Here is a 12,509-nt window from a genome sequence, read left to right as displayed (position 1 = left end):
AAAGCTGAGCCAGTGGGCACGGGGAGGCAAATCCCAGGGGAAATCACCAACTGAGAGCCTGGGAGAGCCAGGTGGCAGGGAACAGAGAGGACCGGGCAGGCGGGAGAGCCCTACGACCAGGAGGCCTTGACTGTGGCCTGATTCCGGGCTGCTGTGGGCGTTCCTGCTGGTCAAGTTGTTCCTACACGGTGGGCCCTGTGCCTGTCATTCATCACAAAACTCTGGACGCGCTGGTCCTACCGCCTCCATTTGAAAGATGAGGAAATTGAGGTGCAGACAGGCCATGAGACTCGTCCAGAGTCACACAGCTTGTCCTCAGTAGAGCTGGGTTTTTGGTTTAAATTTTAAAATATTTCTTTTATTATGGTAAATTTTTAATGGATATGTTATATATATAAGTATGTATATATAAATGTATACATATATATAACTTGCCATTTTAAACCATACAATTCAGTGACATTGAGTACATTCACAATGTTGTATAACCATCATCACTATCTATTTTCACAACTTTTTCATCACTGCAAATAGATACTGTGTCCATTAAGCAATAACTCCCCCCTCCCTCTGCCCCAGCCCCTGGTAACCTCTAATCTGCTTTCTGTGGGTAGAGTTGGAAGGAGCCGTGACTGGCCGGGAGGCATCAGCCCTGCCTTGAACCATCAACTCTGCCCGCCCCACTAGTGTGGGTCTTTCCTCTTGTGGAGAGGAGAGAGTGAGGGATGGACGTTTGGGCTCAAGCATGCTCCTCCATGCTTTCCCAGGAAGTTCCCATGGTGTGGGCCAAGATAGGGACTTGGGAAGAGAAGGAAAGGGGTTCAGTTGCCCAGATATATTTTATAAGCAGACTTGTTACATTTCTGGACCAGTTGGGACTCTGTGTCACGTATGCCAGAAATCTCAACTACGCTGTGTCAACCCAAGAGCATCTGATGGGCACAAGGCATGGAGAAGTCTAGAGACGGGGCCAGTTTCAGGCAGGCTTTCCGCATGGGGTCACGTGATGCCAACAGAAGATGGTTGCTCCTTGTCCAGTTGTTGACTCAGTGTCCCCTAAGTTGGCACCCTCGCAGGCAGTCCCTCCCCTCAGGATCTGCAACAGCTCCAGCCTCATGTTCTCTCAGGTTCACGAGCAGCAGGAGAGAGTCCCACGGGGTCCAGCGCTCAGTCACTGTGGTGATGCTGTGAGATGCTCTGATTGGCTTAGACCCAGGTCACATGGCTGACCCCGCCCAGAGCCCTTGGGTGCAGAGGCAGGGTGGGATGGTTTCTCAACCGAAGTCTAGATGGAGTCACCAGAAGTAGGGTGAGTGGATGCTAGGTTTCCAAATCAACAGGTAATGACCAACACTTACTGGGCCCAACCACGTAGGGCTGTTGAGCAGGCTCATTGAGTTAATACATTTAAAGTGCTTAGAACTATGCCTGGCACAGGCAAGTTCTCACTAAATATTAACTCCCATTGTTACTGTGTGCTAAGCACCATTCTCAGTTCCTTGCTGGCACCATATCATTGAATCCTTACGTGTCCCATGAAGTGGGTGTTATTTTCTCCAACTTATAAGTAAGGAAACCAAAGCTCAAAGAGGTTATGCAACTCAACTGAGGCCACACAGCTAATGAGAGATGGAGCGAAGGCTGGAACCCTGGAAGTCCTACCCCAGAGCTTGTGGGCTTAACCACACTACGATGTGGCTTCAAGAAGGATGCCCATTCCATATATAGGAGCCAAGAGGCAATGGCAGTAGGCTAGATGGTAATGTATTTAAGTATCCCATAATGGTATACATCTGATTCTCTCAGGAGCCAATTTTCACCCTGGTTTTAATTTGGAAACCCTTTTAAACCATGTGAATGCTTTTAAGATATAATTCTGAAACATGTAAGAATTAGCAATACCTCCCCATCATTTTGGCGGCCAGAAAGACTTAATGTAGCTTCCAAAGTTTTGTAACTTACAACAAGGCAGAAACTTACACACTGAGAAAGTGCGATTCAATGAATAATGGGAATCTGGATTATTCCCAAATAAAGCTGTTATCATAAGAATTTATGAACAGAGGAATAAAAGACGTTTTGCAGAGTCTCCAGAGGCAGCTATTAGACATGAAAATCAAACTTTGCAGTGCTTTAAATGTTATTTATCACATCTGTCTCTCTTTTGTGGTCCAGCGCCTGGAGCCCCAAGCCTGTGATCACATTGTTTTAAGTGGGTAGGATCACCAGTGGCTGCTCCCACGTGGAGGTAAGACGACAGGGAAAGATAAATGGGGTGGGGATGAGACACAAATGGCTCCCTGTCTGTGAACAGAACACAGGAGGTAGATAGGATATCCAGCTCAAGTTCAGTGCCTAAAACCATTTCTGGAAGCTTAACATCAGGATTTTTCCATTAAATCAACTCAGAGGATGTTGGGTAATGAAATGAAATATTAATCTCTGCTCTTATTTCTACATATAGCCCAGGGCCAATGGGGCTTATCCGGGTGTGAGTGGGGAGGACGAGATGCCAGCTTTGCCCATCTTGCCCCAGTGGTCCTGCTCAACTTCTAGAAGTCTCCGTGGAAGGGGTGAGCTGCTCCCCACCTAAACAGAAGCCAAAGCAACTGACCTCTGTGGGCTGCTCAGCTGGGGTCAGACTGTGCCCTGCCTCCTGTGCATGGCATTTCAGAGGGGTCCCAAATGGCACCCTGATAATTCATTCCAGCAAGTCTATAGTCCTGGGGAGCCCTTTAAAACTAGCTTACTAAGAAAGCTCAGCCAGCAGGTCACCTGGCTACTGTCCATAAGCAATACGTCAGTGAAGACAAGTAATGTTGGTCCACAGATTTGGCGTTATTAGCTCTCTAGTGATGGAAGAACTTCTGTTGGATGCCATTCAAACTTCTTGATCCAAAATGAGGCCTTATATACACTGAGCAGCCCTCCTCCCTGATGTGAGCCATCTTGACAGGAGCCAGCAGTGTCCATGAAGGGAGCTCAGCCCTGACCAACACCCTCAGTGGTCTAACATGGTTCTCCTCTCAGAGTTCATCATCTACGTGGTCATTGCCCACACCTCCTTTTCTGGCATATCTCTTACTTCTTGCAAAGCCTTTTTGAAGTCATAATTAGGACTGTTAAGCTCCCTCTTTTGCCCCAGTCTTCACCCTAGCACCAATCCCATAACAGTAATACCCTCTGTTTGGTTGTATTACTGTTTCTGCAAAGATTGGCAGCGTCGCCCTGATTCTACTGTCTTCTCCCCAACCATTTCTGGGTGCCTCCTTTTCTGCCTGAGTGTGGTAGTCTGCCTTTGCCTGTCCACAGGTCTAGATGGCTAACACATATGCCGTCCCAGGAATGTGGGCTTCCTGTGTAAGGTCAGGGTCACCTGAGAGTCTGAGAGGTGGGCAGACACAGTTCCTGGAAGATGTGGCAGGACCTCAAAGGCGGTCCACCACTTCCCAGCCCTGTTCCTTGATGAAGCCTGACCGTTCTCTCCCTCTGCACAATTAAGGACCGCTGTGCACAGCAGCTCTTGTCCCAGAGAGCCCCCTAGAGCCACCCTCTCCCTCCCCCTCCTTCTTTCCCACCTTTATCTCCCCAGCTAACGATCCCCTGTCAGCTTTACTTTCCACCTCTGCATGACAGACACTGCCCTCCCCACTTTGCAAGCCTTCCAGCCCCTCTCCTCGACTGCTATTATCAGTCCCAGCCCTCCTGCCCATCGGCTCTCGACCCTGAACATTCCGTGGGTCCTAGCGGAGGTGACTGCTCCGGGCGAGGGGCACCCCCTCTACCTCCCTCTGTCCCACAGAATCTGATGTTCACACTGGAGGGCACTGCCTGGAGATGTACAGGACTCTGACAGGGCTTTGGGACAAAGGCAGGAGAGACACAGTGACCAACTGAGAAGGAAAGAGTATCTGCTTTCTGTAAAACAGTAACCTGGGAGGACCGGCTCTCTGCATTTGAGAGAGTTGGATTTGAATGATAATTCTGAGGACCAAGACCTGGAAAACTAGGTGCCCACATGCACCCCGGGCTGAATCTCAGAGTTCACAGCCCTCCTGATGGACATGTTGTTTATCCCTCTCGTTCTCTAGAAACTGGGAACTGCCCACAGATGACAGCCAGCACGAAAACGGGGTGTCAGTCCTACAAGCGCAAGGAAATGCATTCTGCTAACAACCTGAACCAGCAGGAAATGAACTCCCTCCTGGACCCTCCAGAAGGCAGCGCCTCTGCCGACAGTTAGCCTGCAGTCTGCTGAGACCTACAGGACATAGGATGGCACATTTGCGTTCTCTGAAACCACTAAGTTTGTGACAACAGAAAACTAATACAGGGGCAGAGAGGAAAGCAGAGTCTGTGACCTGATTGGCTCCTGGTCTGAGCCCTGTGGCAGGAGGGCTCTGGGCAGAGAGTGACACAGCAGTTATCAAGTGAGATCCTGCATGGCACCCGTAGGGGACAGACATCTTGCCCATTTCGAGAAGGAGCATAGAGAGAAATGAGGGAACCCCGCACACTCGGGCCCTCCGGAGTTTGTCCGGAACATTCTCCCAGAGTGTACCTGCAGCAATGGTGAAACAGGATGCTTGCCCTCCACAGCTCTGTGAACAGAGTGTCAATGAGGAGAGCCCGTGTGAGATGCCCAGGGGGTCCCAAATACAAGCCATAGAATTTGAGCATCTGTGACAGAGTGAACTCATTTAGCAGGCTGATAATGTCTGGGGAAATTCAAGCTAAGCAAAGTTTTAACCTCCCTGAGCCTCGATTTCTTCATCTGTAAAATGAGGGAAACAATAGCTACCCCAAAGAGTTGTTGTGGGGCTGAATTAAATCAGGTGAGCAAGTGCCTTCTGTTCCCGGATGACGACAGCCGCTTACTCCCTTCCTCCCGCTCTTCTCCCTTCCTGTCCTCTGACTCTGCTTTATTCTGCTGTGGCACCACTCTACCTGTCTGCTACAGGTCTTATCTCAAAGCTTCACAGCCTACCTTTGGTGTCCAACGTGGAGCCATGCCAGCCTCTTGGACCCATGTGGCAAGTCACCTTTGCTGGTTCACCTTGGCCACCCCAGCCTGCAGGATGGGTCTGAAAGAGGAGGGACGGTTGCTAACCAGGACGGAGGATGCGGGAGATTCCTGGTGAGTGATGGTTTTGAGTCAAAATGGGCCTGCGGTGGGGTACGGTGGGAGGGCACTGTGTAGGGCAATGATCTCAGGTGTGGGGCAACCTGAGAAAAGAGTGAGTGATGGGACACCTCGGCCCTGGGCCTGGGCCAGCAAACTGACATTCAGTCTTAATTCCAGGAAGTGAGACGAGCCTACTGGAGCGAGTCCAAGGTGGGTCTGAGCCCTCAGGTGGGAAGGTTGGGGTACCTGTCTAGGTGTGGGCAGCCGGGCTGCTTGTTCCCAAGCCCAGGTGCAGAGACTTTGCGTTCTTGGGAAAATGCAAAAGATGAACCACAAGGTGGCGCTCAGCACATAAGAATTCTAGGACCACTCAAAGCTTCCCTCCTTCCCGGAACTTAAACTTTTTATTAACTCTCGATTTACGAAAACAATAATATACATAAAAGAAATTCGAGACTTTCCTGGATATCCTTTCCTTTTTCTCCTTTTCCAATATTTCCAGCTTGATTCGGATAACCTAATCCTGCGTCATCCCAAGGTCTAGTCCAGAATGGCAGGAGCAGCCTCCTGAACTCCCAGCAAAGAAAGCTCCATTTCAAAGGGAACTGAGAACAGTAACGAAGGCACAGAACGCCCTGCCATCCGTGGTTTCCTAGATGGATAAACTGTTTTCCCCCCCAGAATACTGAAAGCGGGGCAAAATCTGGGAGTCAGGCAGAGCAGCCTTCAGAATGTGATCTTAGGATTTTCTCCTGACCCCAAAATTCCACCGGTAGGGAGGAGTTCGAGTTTATGCAAAAATTATTCTATTGCTACACACTTCCACATTTTCCCTTTTTTGTACCACGTTACCTTCCGTCGTTTCTCAGATTTCCACTCGCTGTGATGTGCGTCATTCTCTCTCCCCATCCTGCCAAGACAAGTTACTCTCCCTCACCACCAGAGCTCTGTGCTATTCAGGGCCCAGCCGGCTGGCTGCCTTAGGACACGGGGTGGGGCCGAGGGTGACTGGACTGTTCAGAGACCAGATGCACTGGGGAGGGAACCCAGACCTTTGGAACTTTGGAAACAAGTGTGTTCTGTGTCCTTGCAGAAAGTCACATGAACAGCAAATTTCCCAAAATTTTTTCCTCTTATTGTCTTTTCGTGTGTTGTATGTGTGTGTGTGTATGTGTACATAAAATATTAATTTCAACTGCTGTCTGAAATATCCTCACTGAGTTCTGCTGCCTTTCACGGTCAAGGGGGGCCCCTGCCTTGCGGGGTGCGTAGCATCGTTTGTAAGATCCAGCCTGCATGTTCCAACCAGCCAGTGTGAGGTCACCTTCTGCGAGCTTGATTCCCAGGACCATCCAATCTGGGCACCTCGATCACAGTCAGAGTGTGTGGTTGGTTGAGGACTCAGCCCCATGTCTCCCCAGGACAAGCCCGCCATTGCTTCATCATTGGCTGGGGCCACCCCTGGGAGATGTGGCCTCGATGCAAATACTTAGTAGACAATAAGTCAGAGCTAAAGAAATAAATGATTCTACAACCTTCTTGAAGGTCACCTGTGATGGTGAGAGGAAGAAACGGGACGTTTATAAAAGGAATCCTTTTAGCAGCAAAATCCGTTGAAATCAAGATGTGCAGATCTTGATGGGAATATGTACGTAATTTAATATGAAGTCTGCATCAACCCCAAAGGATGGAGAGATGAATTTGTAAGTATCAGAAAATGGGTTTTATAATGAGTTAAATAAACAATGTTGAAAAATATCCAATGATATAGAATAATGTTCTGAAATGAAAATAGCAAGCAAAAGAATAAATTCAAAGTATAATAACATGTTTTATAAAGATTTTACCAGTGGTTATCTGTGCATGGTGGAATTATGGATGATTTTTCATTTTTGTTCTTTGTTTTCATAGATATATTTTATTTGGCACTTTAAAAATATTTTTAAAGGCACCAGCTAAGACTCTCGCACCCTGTCGAGATTCACTCTCTGCTTCTGATCGGTGGTATCGCAGAGTCAGCGCTCCTGGGTAGTGGAGTGGAGCTGTGCCCTCTCCTTATGTACTGCAGCTTCCGCTGCCATCAAGTTGACAAGGGAGCCCCATCCACCCTCAACCCCCTGGGACTGGGTTCCGCTCCTCCTCTAGGCCGCGGACTCTGGCAGAGCTGTGAACACTCGTGGATTTGAGGTCTCCCAGGGGAGGAATTGAAAAGCAGGGTGAACCCGGAGATATGCCTGCTTACCTAGGCTGACAGCCCTTGTGAGCCCCCTCTCGGCAGGGCCTGGATATGGCTTCCTATGACCTCAGAGTCTGCTGGGATGTGCCTCCGGCCACGGCTTGTGGTAATCCCCTTCTGCTTCTCCTCCCTCTGCAGACTGCTCAGCCAAGGGGGCACGCAAGTTCTCCCAGGTTCTATTCCGTGGCTCCATGCAGATGCATCTGCCTTCCCACCAGCGGTGTTAATTAAGCAGCGTCCATGGGCCCATAACACCTAGGCATCGAGCAGACCCAGCGGAACGCAACTCCAATGACTGAATTCCTCTCCCGTCACGTGACACGGTGAGGTTCTACAAACAGAGACCTTAATCTGTTAACTACTCTTTTGGGTCATAATACGATCTCCTTGCGAGTTACCTGGATTTTTTTAGAAAATAACTCATTCATCTGTAAGGTTTTAGTCCCCTTTCTTTTCGGACCATAGCGGGAAAACTTGGCAAGAAGCAGCCTTGGCTGGGCATGTTCATTTCATCCCAGGCCATTCCGGCCAGCGTCACGGGCCCAGGCTCATATGGTCAGAATCCCTTTCTCCCCTTATGATCTTGCTGCTTAAAGAGAAGGACAGAGTCTGGCTTAATTAGAGGCCTGGCCTCATTTTGACAATCTTTTGAACTCTGCACAGTCCACGAGTTTTACGTATTCCAGCCCTGTCATTATTTCTGGAGAAGTGAAAGTCAGCCTTGGTGGTAATACGATCACCTCCCCAAACAGCCATGAGAATCGAGCAAGCAGGACACTTAGCCAAATTTATCTTAAACTTTACCTAGTATTGTCAGGCGCTGTCTTCTAAGACTGAGGGAAACTTCAATTGAATTCTTCTGTTAGAGGCCAGAGTTAGAGGTTATTAAGGAAATCTCTAGGCTGTATTTACTATGTCCATTGCCAGATAGAAAACGACGTAACACAGCCACGTACAGTCACGAACCCACTCGGTCTGGAAGATGGTCCACAATGCTGAGATGTGTTGCCCATCCAGCCCGCGTGCAGCCTGGCCCAGACCATCATCTGTGTGTCCCTTCTGCCCCACTCTCCTCTCGCTACTCTCTTGTCCTACATTCCCTTCAGAGTTTCCCACACAGCAATCATCCCTGGGCTCCATCCTACCAGGAGCCACAGGCCCTTACAGCAGGAGGAGGGGTGACAGGCCCCTGAGAATCTTCAAGGTAAAGGATCTAGAAGTCAGGATTTTCAAGGTGAACTTTCTAGGGGTTAATCCAATGTTTCTCAGGCCAAGAACGGCCATCTTTCATGATTATCGTGCTTCATTGTGCTCGAAAAGCCTCTACTTCTTTACTCTGTGTTCGTGAAGATCTTGACATTGAAGGAAGCAAAGGGCAGCTGGGAAGAAAATGCAATTCTTACACTGAACATCCCCATTAAGATGGCTGTAAGGTCCCCATCTCCAGCCTCTCTGTCCCTCAGCCTGCTTGCACCTGACAGCTCTGGTTGACCCACAGGGAGAGAAGGCTCGGGCGGAACGTGAGACCTCTATACAGACGGTCCTTGACTTACGATGGTTCCACTTACGATTTTCCACTTTAAGGTGGTGTAAAAGCAATATGCAGTCTGTGGAAAGTGTACTTTGAATTTTGATCTTTTTCCAGGCTAGTGATATGCGGTACGATCCTCTCTCATGATGCTGGGCAGCGGCAGCGAGCATAGCTCCCAGTTAGCCATGTGATCATGGGGATAAATAACCGATACACTTAACAACCATCTGTACCCAGACAACCACTGTTTGTCACTTTCAGTGCAGTATTCAATAAATTACATGAGATATTCAACACTTTATTATAAATAGGCTCTTTGTTAGATGGTTTTCCCCAACTGTAGGCTGATGGAAGTGTTCTGAGCACGTATAAGGTGGGCTAGGCTAAGCTAGGATGTTCAGTGGGTTGGGTATATACATGCATTTTCATCATATGATATTTTCAACTCACAATGAGTTTATCAGGATGTAACCCCATCGTAAGTCAAGGAGCATCTGTGCATTTAAGTGTACGGAGATATAGAGCATGTGGAGATGGAGAAATTTACAGCAGTGCTGTCCGATAGAAATATAACGTGAGCCACATATATTTTAAATTTATATTTTAAGTTTTAAATTTTCCGGTAGCTGTATTAAAAAAAGAAAATAGGAAACAAGTGAAATTTATTTAAATACTATATCTTATTTAGCCCAATATATGCAAAATATTATCATTTTATTATGTAATCAATATAAACTTATTAATGAGAACTTTAATATCTTCATACCATCTTTGAAGTCTCATGTATTGTACACTTACAATACATCTCAAGGCAGATGCTGAATTTTCATGAGAAAGACTTGATCTGTACTTAAATTTCATAATACTGACAACTGAAGAGATAGATTCCCAAACCTAAGTGGTTCCAAAGAAACATCAGAGTTTTCTAGTAAGTGAATCCAGTATCGATTTCAATTTAAAATTAAAGTCGAATAAAATTTTAAAACCTAGTTTCTCAGTTGCACTAGCCACATTTCAAGTACTCAATTGTCATGTCATATGTAGCTTGTAGATACCATATTGGACATGCAGATTAGAGGATATTGTTTCTAAACATAGAAGGATATTAGAGGATTTTGTTTCTAAAGAGTGCATAACAGCAGCAATGGTGCTGGTATATGATAACCACAAATAGGGAGCCTCAGGAGGAAGCTTTGTAAAAATGTTGACCCGTGGGCTCATTCTGCTAAGAGAGGTTAGAGTTCGAGAAAAGTATCAAAAACCGGGACATCCTATTCCTTAAGCTCTTTGTCTCAGAATCGCTGTCTCAAACAGCACAGACCCTACTGCACTCTCAGCGTGTGTCTCTTCTGAATGTAGCTCCTTCTAACCCATAACCCACTTTTATTGAAGACCTGTCCCCCTTCAGTTAGAGCAAGACCGTAGAGGGCAGCCGTTGTTTTTACGCTTTCATTCTGAGGCCAGGATTCCACCGCAGGCAAGTTGCGTAAACTTGACATTCCTTCCTGGTCATCAAAGTTCTTGCAAAATCTTAATGTTCATGCAAAAATTGGGGTAGGCAAGAAAGCTTTCTGCCAGACCCAATCACTCTCTTGAATAGATGGCTAAGCCTTTGACCAAGATCTTTTCCGTTTGCTTGTTGGTGATTGGAAACCATTTAGATGACATGTTTAGAAGCACCACTTTCATGGGGAGGGGCTCACTCTTGAAAACTCATGCTATGCTTTCCTTGTCATAGTCCAGTCCTAGTTGCTGCAAAGAATCAACCCTCAGTAATTGTTGTAAGTGTGCATGAGGCCCTCTTTACTTGAAGACTTTGGTCAGTGATGGTGGAGAAAGGCCTCGGAATTAGGGAGCTTTAACTGCTCCATAATGAAGGAGGTGCACCATGTGTTCAGGTTGGGTAGATAGTGTGACTCATTTCCAGGTTACCTTCCCTGCCTCCAGTGTGTGTGTGCACATGCACACTCTTAAGGAAGGATGGCCAAGGAGCGGCCTGTGGACCTGGGAGAGTCTGATCAGCCCAGCCTGCCAGTACACACATTGGTAATCCAGGACTCCGAAGTTAGCTACCATCTCCACACAATTTCCTCTCCAGGAGGAGATGATAACACTTGGCACTGCTCCAAACTCCTAAGCATCTCCTGGGATCCAGAGAGGGATGGTGTTTTTCTCCAATTGCTCCCTGATTTATTTGCCTATTTCCACCACAGCACAGTCCGGTGGAGAGGGGCCCCAGTTAAAGCCAGCTCTTCCTCATCCTTCAGAATGATGTCTTACACTGTTAGTTCTGGTTAAATTTTGAGGCTGAGCATATTTTTGCCTCTAATTGGTTTCAGATTTCCATCAGGGGCATGACTCATTATCAGGAATTCTTGAGTGCAAACCCATTGGTCCCAACCCCTAGTCTTGGGCACCCTTTTCTAACATCTGTGGGAATCCCTTTGCCTTGATTTTCCCTATAAATTATTTTGAAGATCCTGATGTATTAATTCCTTAACTACCTCCCTCCCTAATTCTCACTTTTTCTTGCAATGAACTTTTAGCCTTTTGCAAAATTCCCTTTCCTTCATGGGTATTGCCCTGTGAGCCAAGGAAAGTACTGGAACCATATTAGCATCATTATCACACAAGCCAGTTATTTTCAGTTTGCTCTCCGATGGGACTTCCAGGTTGACAAATAAACACACAAGACACCCAGTTACATTTGAATTTGAGATAAGCAATGAATAAATGTTTGTATAACTATGTACCAAATATTGCACAAGGCACAGTTATACTAAAAGAAATTATTCACTGTTTCTCTGAAATTCTAATTCATCTGGGCATCTGTACTTAATTTGGCAACCACACCCTTAGATCTGCTCCCTGCCCTTCGTCTGCTCTGCTCTACCTCACAGGGCCTTCATCTCGCAGCTCCCTTGCCCTCCAGATCCCGGAGAAGTTTGGTTAAGTTTGGTGGCAGGAGGACAGGAAGAGCCAGACTACCTGTCCCCTCTCTCCTTCTGGGGGAGCCTCCAGTCGCAGCTATGCTTTCTGATGGCTCCAGCTCTAGGCGGAGATGCCAGCCGCAACTGAAGTTTCCACCAAGTGGCCGGATCCTGGACTGCTATTGATCTCCTCTGTGACGTCCCAGCCCTGGGGACAGCAGCAGCTGCCCTCTGTTGCTGATCTCCACATTGTCTGCCCTCCCTGTCTGGAGACTCTGCCTTTCCAGTACCTGTTTAAGTGATTTCCTGTATTACATGTCCTCTGTTTGAAACATCTAGAGTGGTTTCTGTTTTCCCGACGAGACTTGAACTGAGAAGCGTGTTTACTGTTTATTCTTCCAGTTTCTCTGAGCCCCTTGCACTTCTTCTTCCTTCAGCCTTCGCATATTTCCTTCTGAGAAGAGAAAACGCTGGAATGAGAGCTAACCATCCTCACCTGTTCACACCATGGAGTGGGCGTATGCTAAGCTTGTCATAAACGAGAAAAAATACTGTGATTTCCTGCTGCAGGGCCACAGTAGGGAATGTCATCACTTCCCAACTTGGATTTATATTTCTTCCTTCCTTTTTTCTTTTTCTTGTGAGGAAGATTAGCCCTGAGCTAACATCTGTGCCCATCTTCCTCTA

At 47.2% G+C, this 12,509-nt stretch overlaps 2 long non-coding RNA genes across 5 annotated transcripts in view; one reads left to right on the top strand and one right to left on the bottom strand.

The window, feature by feature from the left end:
* Positions 1-568: 568 nt before the first annotated feature.
* Positions 569-6,054, bottom strand: LOC139083287 (uncharacterized). Its single transcript, XR_011539889.1, has 3 exons — positions 5,978-6,054; positions 4,988-5,084; positions 569-1,285 (listed from the first exon to the last, which is right to left on the bottom strand). It is a non-coding gene; the product is annotated as an uncharacterized lncRNA (long non-coding RNA).
* Positions 6,055-6,484: 430 nt separating this feature from the next.
* The window catches only part of LOC139083286 (uncharacterized), a 59,679-nt gene continuing 53,654 nt past the window's right edge, over positions 6,485-12,509 (top strand). For 2 of the 4 annotated variants that reach the window (XR_011539888.1, XR_011539886.1), the window contains exons 1-2: positions 6,485-6,828; positions 7,500-7,684. This is a non-coding gene — a long non-coding RNA (uncharacterized lncRNA). Of the gene's footprint in view, positions 6,829-7,499; positions 7,685-11,792; positions 12,157-12,509 lie in introns of those variants that run through there. The other 2 variants (XR_011539885.1, XR_011539887.1) reach the window with 2 other exon arrangements.

The sequence above is a fragment of the Equus przewalskii genome, chromosome 5 (genome assembly GCF_037783145.1).
Source record: "Equus przewalskii isolate Varuska chromosome 5, EquPr2, whole genome shotgun sequence".
NCBI lineage: Eukaryota > Metazoa > Chordata > Mammalia > Perissodactyla > Equidae > Equus > Equus przewalskii.
Note: the sequence above shows the minus strand (reverse complement) of the source record. Positions and strands in the feature narration are given on the sequence as shown.